Source organism: Fringilla coelebs, assembly GCF_963513975.1.
Source record: "Fringilla coelebs genome assembly, chromosome: 3".
Taxonomy (NCBI): Eukaryota; Metazoa; Chordata; class Aves; order Passeriformes; family Fringillidae; genus Fringilla; species Fringilla coelebs.
The window spans coordinates 19,356,439-19,366,615 of record NC_140030.1 but is presented as its reverse complement, the minus strand read 5'-3'; positions in this window follow the sequence as shown (position 1 = coordinate 19,366,615).

Below are 10,177 nucleotides of genomic sequence, written 5' to 3'. Positions count from 1 at the left end.
CAGCATCAGTCATCTTTAGAGGCGCATCCAAGCCACTGCCAGGTATAAGTAGGATTGCCTTACTCCAGGGCAAAAGTACCTATTAACACCAGCATAAGATATCTGCAGCATTCCCACCAGAACTCACTAAACTGAATTCTTGTCACAGCATAATCTTATGTGAATTTTCATAGAGAAAAATTTTTCATAATGATGAATGTGTGAGAGATCAGCTTGGTATACTGAAGACACATAATCTTGTTTTTGCTGTAGAGATCTCAGCGAGCAGGAAGGAAATGTTCCTGAGGAGCACAAGGGAAAGGAAGAGGATCTGGAGCATGAATTTGCAGCAGAGAATTGGAGGAAGTAGCTGGGGAAGATGAACACCTGGCAGAGTAATTGAAGTTCATAACATGATTTTACATGTGAACATCAAACTTGTACCAAACATTTAAAACAATATATGTTTAATACACTTTGTAAAAACATTTATCTATGCACCAAAACATATAAAAATGTCACTAGAATACAACTATATGAATAACTGTAACAGTGAACAGTTCATAGCCATAACTGATTTTAGTCATTGTCTAAATCATTAGTTGGGCATCCCACAATGCTCAAACTAGCAAAATAGTGTTTTCTATCAAATGATTGCTTAAAAGTATTTTCTTGCATCTCACTCTAAAGCTTGAAGAGTTCTTTTGGGCTTCACACCAGAACAATGACTGCCACTAAAAGAGACCCTTTATGTTGTGTCTCTGATCTCAGAAGCACTGGCTCTAAATGCAGATTTAGAAATCCTTCACCTCATCATTCTCAGCAGGCATTGTCTTTTGAACTCTCTCCCATTATTTGAAAAGACGGAAGAAAAATTTCAACACATTAAGTGTCACCGTAGAGGAAAATGTATTTTTCATTCCTGCATGTCGCCTGCAGAATTTCAGCAGCAGATGTAGCAGAGCTGCCAGAGCTTCTGAGACCAGATTCAATATCCCTTCCTTCTGCCCTAGGTAAGGTACACTGTTTTCTCAGAGGTTTTTGAGTGGCACCTCCTAGGCAGAAATACATGTACATGTGCTTTGTTTTGGAATTCCATACAGTTAATTTGGAATTCTACTGTATGTGGAATGATCTGGACAGGGTTCCAGGACACATTGGGCCCACTGGATGTGATGCACAGACTGACCTCTCAGAGCTGAAGTGTACACTTGCATCCCAAACATGAACAGTGAACCATAAGCAGAATGCAGTTAATACAGCAGTCTCAATATACATCATGCATTATTGCCTGCCACTGTAGTGATTATCAGCTAATTATTTATTAGCAGCTAATAAAAGACAAATCATCTTCACGTGTCCCTGTAATCCCCAAATGCATACATGTTCACCTGGTAAAGAAATTTACTTTACATGAATAGCATGTTTACCAATTTACTTTCCAAATTATATTTGATGAAAAATTTTATTTTTCATCTCTTATATCTCATAAGGCAGAAATTTTTACCATTATTGTGATCTCTCTTCTCTTGATGTAGGGAACCTAAACCCCTCATGCTATTTTTCTACATTTATTTACTTTCTGATGCCACTTCTCTCTCACTGGAGGGTACAAGTCTCAGAAAAGTGATGGCCATGGAAGAAGGATGTTAGCAGCAGCAGGAAGAAGATGGATTCAAGATCCAGGTTGGACAAAACTTCAAAGCAAGAACATATGGACTCACCTTCTTATCTCCTTTCCCCTTTACCAAGACACATCTCTTTCTTCAAACACCCCTAAGAGCATAAGGTCTGTCAGGTACCTTAAAAAATCAGTGAGAGTGCCTAGGTCTACAGAGTCCTGGGGAAAAGAATAGTGGCATTTCAACCACATGAGTGCATCATTAATCAAGTAGTAAAAAAGTGCTGGGTGTACAAAGTTGTCCTTTTTCTCCAGTCGCGCTGGATTGTATCACTTCCAACAAACTGTTGGTAGAGCATGACAAAACAAAAGAAGATCTTTGGATTATCAGAGCTCACTGTCAGTCATGGTGAGGACTGCAAATATTAATAACATCCTGGGCTGGGCATCCAATTCAGATGTCCGAGTGCAGAGCTGTTTTTTACTCCTGCATGTGCTGAGGGAGAGCCTTAAGGGAGTTGTACAAAGGCAGACTGAAAATGATTGCTCTTCTCTGCCACACATTTCATGGCCAAAAACTGGAAGGGAACTAACAAACACTATAAATAAGGAAAAACAAATACAAAAATAATAAAAGAGGTTACAGTAAAGCAGAAATTGGAAACAGGCATAAGTCAAAAAACAAGCAACAGTCTATTTAGAGACAGGCTGGCATCAGTTCAAGCTATGGGACTTGAAATAATTTAAGGCAGTCACCTTTAAAAAGAAGTCATAAAATTGCACTGGTTGTATCAACAACTTAAACCCTTCTACAGAGTAAAATCTCTGTTTTTCTTTCCCCTGTTTACTCTGTTTTTTCATGCATCTTGCATTTTCCTCAGATTCTATTCCTCACAGATAAATTTTCCTCCTGCTCAGAAATGCATTGTTTGGAGTACTTAAGCCCAGGTTTTTTTAAATTATACTGATTAGCAATGATATTTTCCTGTGTCTGCAACAAGGGGTGACATTTTTTAAATAACACTAAGTTAATGCAACACAAGATTTTGCACAGTTGGTTTTACTGTATTATGTCTCAAGATAACAGCAAGACAGTTAAAAGTATAAAAAACCTCTTAAGAGATAAAAATGCTTTAACTTTGCCATCTATAAAGATGAAGAACTAAGAAAAACTAATGTACGAAAATGAGGTTACCATAAAACAGCCCGGAATAGTTATGGTGAACATTTTTTGTTAAATGGGCATAAAATATTGTTGAAAAGTATTAAAAAAAAAAACTTTTTACAATGCCCTGTCACAGAAAGCATAAATGGTATTGGCTTTGTCCCAAGTAGAAACAAGCTAAAATATCCATGGGGTCATAAAGATTTCCCAGAAACTCCACGAAACTGTGAAGTGTGTCACAAGAAGGATTTTCCTGATTAAACCATGTATAAATAGCTTAAATAAAGTAAGCAACGGAGTTAATTCTGGCAGAAGAGATCTGCTTTGAGTTATTGAGAAGTTGCTCACTCCTCATATGGCACTCTCAATTTAAATCAATGGATACTACAGCTCAAACCACCAGAGAAGAGTAGAACCTGGCACTGGTAACTTCTCCTCTCATTCCCAGTCATAGACCTTGGCCAGGTGGGAATGTCCTCTACCCCTTCTTGGCTCAGTACAGGAATGTCCTCTGCCCCTTCTTGGCTCAGTACAGGACACAGTTCAACCCATCTGTCTTCCCCACTGCCTTCCTACCCCTTCTGCACACTGAGGAAAAGGTAGGTGTAGCTAGCTAGTTGAGAAAGATTTGTTCCAACCTGTTATGTTTCTCAAGTGAATGTCAGATGAATTTATAATTGTGAGAACTCTTGAAACATTTCCAGCCTTACACAACATGTTTGTTTTAGGGCTCCGGTAATGTCTGTAATGTGTGGGTCTGCTGAGATTTGGAACAGATGCATTATTTTCCTCAGCCACCTGGAAGAAAGTAAAATATTGAAAAAAGTTGGTTTATCAGGACTCCCTGGTGTCCACAAGCTGGTCTGGTTAATAAAAGGGAAACTATTTTTCAGCTGCAAAACAAATAGCAAACGTATCACTGCTGCTTTCTGTCAAGGACATTAAAATGTCAGGAGGTTTGCAAGGCTTAAAATCAACACACAGTAGCTTGCCTAGTGTCCTGATTTGGGGGTACATTAAGGATTTGTGGATGTACTTGCCAGACCTGTCCTCTAAACCTGAAACTGAAGAGACAAGGTCTCAAACCTGTGTGCAATTTAGTGTAAACCCGGAGTTTTTAGCAGGAGTTAGAAGAAATTCACAAGGTTGCTTTAGGTTCATAAATAAAAAAAGGGAAAAAGACACACTTGAAGTTTACACTGAGAGCAAAAGATCTTTGAAGAAAGAGAAAGTGGCCAAGGTCAAATGGCAGCCCAAAGAATGGGCTTCTCCAGACTGAGCAACCTTCAGCTTGTTGCGAACGCCTTGGAAATTACCAGCAAACTCTTTCACATACACAAATATCACCAGCCACAACATTTGCTGAAGTCCTCCCTTGCTTCCCCTCAATACCATGAAATGTGGCACAATCCCTCCTGATCCCCATTCCCTTCTTTGAGAGATGGGGGCCTGTCTGTCCTCAGGCTGAAAAGAGGAACGTTGTGTGCACAGCCCAGGAGCAGCCCCGGGATGCTGTCTGCCAGCAGTGAGGCTGCAGCTGGAGCCTCAGGCAGGGATCAGGAATATGTGAGGAGACCCTGCTCACCTGCAAGGCTCCAAATGCTGCTCTGCTCATGTGTGGCCCCATGGCCTCAGAGCTGGGGACATCCATAACAAGAAATTCCCAAGTTGGCTCAAGATGGAGCTTCTCTTACGCAGCCATGGGTTCTTAAAGATGGTGAATAACAAATCTTCCTGTAAGCAGAGGCCATGGACTGCTACAGACCAATCCACAGAATCTGGATGTTGACAGGAGAGACAGGCCTTTGAAGCAACTCTACAGGGGTGCTTTAATATCCAGGATTTCTCAGGTGGATTTACTTTTTAAAAAAGTGTTTTAAAATGTCTTCACAGGCTGACCAGAGTTTTCCCTCATTCAGATACACAAGGTTTTGCCTGAATTATTTTCACAAATTTTCCTGAAATGTCATCAATGTTAGGCAAATGAGGTGCTGTGAATAGGGAGGACATAGTATATACAGCAAAAAACACTTGTCAGAGACAAGAGGTTTTGTCCCAGATATACACATTTCAACAGCACATGTAGAGACCAGTTGTTTCACCAGACATCCTAAGCTGCTGGCCTAAAAATAATGTTTGGGTAGATAGTATTCTAAAACAAAGAACTCTCTGGCCGGCTGTGTTTGCAGGCTTTCCAACCCTGAATGTACTTCTCCTTTACATATTACAATTCAGCTGCAAGACATATACACTGGAATGTCCAAACTAGGTTTCAGATCTATATATCTCATTGAAATTATTTTTTTCATTTCATTGGAACTCTAAACTCTCAAAGGAAATAATCTGCATCTATTGCCAAGAGAACATCAAGTTAAACTGAAGTTATCTTTTGTCTCTGCATTTCAGAGATTGAATGGCAATGATTAAAATATGATTTTGTAGCAAATATTTATGCATCACTAACAAAATTCCTGCATTGTTCTTGTGTGCTGGCCATTGTGTAAGACCAACTCTTTATACCACAGTCAGTTCATCTCTCTTTGAAACATAAATTATGACATTTACATGGCAAAGTGCTGTGTAAAGGGATCAGTGTGAGAGAAGTTGGCACTTCTTGACAAAAAATAAACCAAATAAAATGGTTATTTTTCAAGCTTCTCCTCTGCCAAGTGAGCTAGAATATAAGGACATTTAGTTATAATAGTAAGAAAATGAAATATGGAATACATTCCCCTCCTTTCACCCCTCCAAATCTAAATCTTCATTATCTAACAGTTTACAATGAGCTCCATCTGCAAAACTGCATAGCTGCATTTGAAAATCCCAAAGGCCTGGTGCAATTCCTAACAGATGTATCATTGCTTTTATACAAAGGGGAATAATGTGGCCCACTAACCACAAGAAATACATCAAATTATATCTCTGGAGATGACTCTAGCGTCTGGTGATGATATCATGTGCCAACTAAGTTTTTTCAGCATCTTACATGAACCTAGAATTAGGCCTGTCTTTTCAGAATTATTGACTTTTCAGAAATGCTATGGAACATTTAATTGAAAAGATAATGCATTTATGAAGTCTATTATTTAGTAAACCATTTGTTATCCTTACACCATGGATATAATCCAGATATCAGATTTACAGGCAATGTCTTCTTGTGTTAGGCTCAAAATTGCTCTGCTGGGGTTTGATGACATGCTTGATTTTTCCAGCTAAGCCAAATCTGGAGGCAAACTGGGAGTGAGACGAGCAGACCTGGATGAAACTCTAATGGGAGTAAAAGGATGAAGATCAGGATACAAGGATACAAGGGGAGGGAAAAGAGCAAGCAACCAAGGTGACAATGCAGAAGAGAAGGCACACTGAAAGGTTCATCAGAGAAGTGACAGCAGGGCTGGACCCAAACAGGGCTTGTCAGCTAATGTAGAAATTACATGGACCTGAAGTCTTCAAGCAGCTCACATAATTGCCAGTTATCCCAGGCATTATCTAGTCCATTGTTTTTTAGATATCTAAAAATTGCCACTCTTTGAAACTCATTGGCCTGTTTGTGCTAACTTTTTGGAAAATGTTAGTTGAAATGAGATGGAAATGTGCAGGTTCTTTCTAACTCATTCACAGGTATGAATCCTGGCATGGTTCCATTTACTGTCATACAGAGCTTCATCAGCCCTTAGAGTCAGCTGCATGTCTGCATCACTGCCCTGGCCTGCAATCAGCTGTTCTTGCGTGCAGAACAGCCTAGCCTTCAGATAAAATTGTTCTTAAGTCTGTGAATTTTCTCTGTCTTCATTCCATGAACATTTAATATTAGGCACCATGTAGTTCTCAGCCTGTGAAGCATAATGAGCTACATCAGCAAAACTGCATTGCTGCATTGCTCCTCTGATGCTTTATAAGCCATCAAATTACTGTGAAAGCAGTAAAAAAATAACTCTCAGTAAATTTTTACATCAAGTATTATCAAGTAGCTGAAGATTAGCACTAGCATGCCTTTTCCCAGTTACATAAAGGAAAATGTCCCTTTGGGTTAGTGTAGGTTGCTCACTGTTAAGCATATTTTCTTTTATCATATAGCCCATTTTTTAGTTTCTTAACTGCCATTGTGCATTATATTAAGCTTAATATCCAACATCACGTTTTTATCTGACCATAATTTTAGTGGTATTGATCATAAAGTAGCTATCTTCAGAGAGATTTCTACTCACTGGAGAAATACTGTATTGGTTGAGTGTCTACGATTGTATGCAGAAATTTCTGACAACAGCATCTAGATAAGTTCGAAAAGTCCTTCCTACTAGGAGTATATATAAATACAAATTTACTTTTTATGTTATGACATCAAGAAGTTAATGGTCATTCAGAAAATTTGCCACAGGGTAACAAGATCACTGGTGATTATCATATAAATCTTTTAGTAAAAACATCTGTGCAAACTAGACAAGGAATTCAAAGACTAACAGAGAGTAAGGGTATATCTAAGAAATACATTGCTTAATTCTACCTATGCACAACTTTTTAAAGGGAAATTGAACTTCTTATAATAGAATTAAAGCTGCTAATTCCTTGTGGAGGAAGGGAATGAAAATATAATTCATGCTATAAAGATATACCTATCATCAGTCAGAAGAATTTGAATTCAGCTGTGAAATTAGCCCATCTCTCATCCTTCATAGGTACATTTCTGAAAGGGACATCTTTACATCTTTATCAAGAATTCTTGTTGAACAACTTGAAAGAAACAAAGTTGTTATTAGGATGATTGAACATTGCATATCTGCAGCAACTCTAGTGTTTTGAGAAAGTAGAAGCATGTCTTTTCTGATTTCCATGGGAAAATTTAAGGAAGGTAAATATGCCAACAGAATGTGAAGACAATATGTTCCAGATGAATTTAGGATGAAGATTGTCTGAAAACATCAGACAGTCTGATGAAAGATGGAATTGAGGACTCATCAAACATCTCAGAAAATTGATAAAAACTTAATTCTATCTGCTAGCAGAGACAATATTTTTGCCTATGCATTGTTTGGTGATAATTTCAAGTTCACTGGGGTTCAGTGAAATTCTGGGATGTTCTGTGAATGTTTTCAAATTTTATTAACTGGCATTTTTTCCTCCAGTTTAGTTACAGATGGGTAATCTGATAATCAAGTGATTTGAGATTTTTTTTTTAAGGGCATAGGCTATCTGACAGGAATTAAATATGCACAAGTATGGTCTCACTAATTCTTCACATGCCTAACTCCATCTACATGAGAGGAATGAAGGAAGGACAGGGAACTCTAAATCTCCACTACAGAGCAACTGGTAGGAAGTGACAGGCACTGTCAGCCACTCCCTGACCTGGAAAACTTCTATCATAATGAGATCATCTAAGACCCAACTTCCCCCTCTGGTTAAAAGTTCATGGAGGTGTTGTACATGGTAGATTTGTCTTCCTTTGATCAACCAAACTTCTATTCAAAATAAAGGCAAAGATCACCAAAATGAAAAATAAACAAGGAAAGGAAATAACACATAAGAAGGAACATCAGTGAGCTTTCTCTGAGACACAACAGGCCACCAGTGAGCTTCAGAGATTTTAAAAGACTTTAAGAGGCCTGCATTATTATGTCTTTCCTATAGACGGGACACTTAAATATTGAGAGCTTAAATTAATTGCCTGAGCATGCCAAATGCTAACTGAAGAACTAAACCATCCTGTTTCTTATCTTCAAGGCCATCCTGCCTTCAATTAATTGCTCCAAATCGAGTTAAACAAAGTTAAGAGATGTTTTTTTCCCTCTGTCTGCCTTGATCCAGAATATACTTTATAATCAAGATGTCAAATAATATCAATGTAGAATCCAATAAGTCTGGAGACAGGAAGGTGAGCAGCTCCATTAGCCAAGTTTCATCTCCAATGTGTTTACAAGAGCAAAACTTCCTCCTGAATTCTATTTAAATACTTCGTCTAACTCACAGCTTGACTGCTAGAGTTGAAAACCATTTTCTTGGTGTTTTATTCTAGTTTAGGCAAGTAATTCCACCTCTGAGTTTTAGTTTTAAAAAATATTTTATTTTGTTTCAATCATGTTTTTAAAACACATTAAAAAAAAAGGATATATTGTGCAGACTGTAGAGTACTCCCTAACAGTTAATTTCCCCTTCTCAGTACACTCTGTGTTGCCTTCAGGACAGAGAAACAGAATTGTAACAGAGAATAGAAACCCTAGTTACTGAAAAAAATGCTAATATATGGATAACTAATATACAGATAAATATGTAAAAAATATTAATCTCAGATACAATGAACAAGACTCCTAACCACTGGTTTTGGCTGGAGTAGAATTAATTTTCTTCCCAATGGCTGGTATGGGGCTGTGTTCTGGATTTGTGCCGAACTCAGGGTTGATAACACAGAGATGGTTCTGTTATTGCAGGGCTTGCACAGAGGCACAAGCCACTTTTCTGCTTTCCGTGTTGCCATGCTGGTGAGGAGGCTGGAGGTGCATGGGAGGTTGGGAGGTGACACAGCCAGGAGAGATGATCCAGATTGATCAGAGGGATATTCCAGACCATGCAACATCATGCTTAGCATATGAAGTGGGGGGAGGAAGGAAAAAGAGGGAATGTTTGTTTTCCCAAGTGATCATTGTGTGTCATGGGGCGTTGGTCTCCTGGAAATGACTGAGCTTGGGAAGCACTGAATTAATTCCTTGTTTTGCTTTCCTTTCTCTGTTAAACTGTTTTTATCTTAGCCTGTAAGTTTTCTAGCTTTTTTCCCTAGCTTTTACCCTTCTGACCCTCTCCATAAATCCATTGGTGGGGGGATAAGAGGCTGCTTGGGGCAGTTTGCTGGATGGGGTGAAACCATGACATCCTGTCACCTTAAAATCATTATCAAAGCAGTATACAGTCTATTAACACAGTAATTGCAACTTACCACTTAAAACCCCCCACATTTTAAATACTGCAGATAGTTCTTACATGGTGGCATTTCTTTCACAAGGAATAGAACTTTCTAGATGATGATGAGTAAATCAGCATATAAGTAAAAGCATGTATGATGCATTTAGATATGCTGCAAACTTTGAAAATTAACAATTTAATATGTATTTATTTTTGTACATCCTACACTCACTTTTGTGCAAATTTCACCAAGGACTGAACAAATTATTTCCCTCAGTTTACTTCAGGGATTATTCCACACTTTGAGGAATTGAATAGGGTAGCTCAATGTTCAATGGCAATTTTTCTCCTCCCAAAATTGCATTCTCTTTAAACCACCTCAAAAAAACCCTTCCTTCCATTTTTCCAAACATTTCCTTCAAAATAATTGTGAATTGTTGCCATATTCAGACATTTCATGATGGTTGCTTGGCAAAAGGTCTGTTAACTCCCTTAGGAAACCAGTCCCCATGGGACCA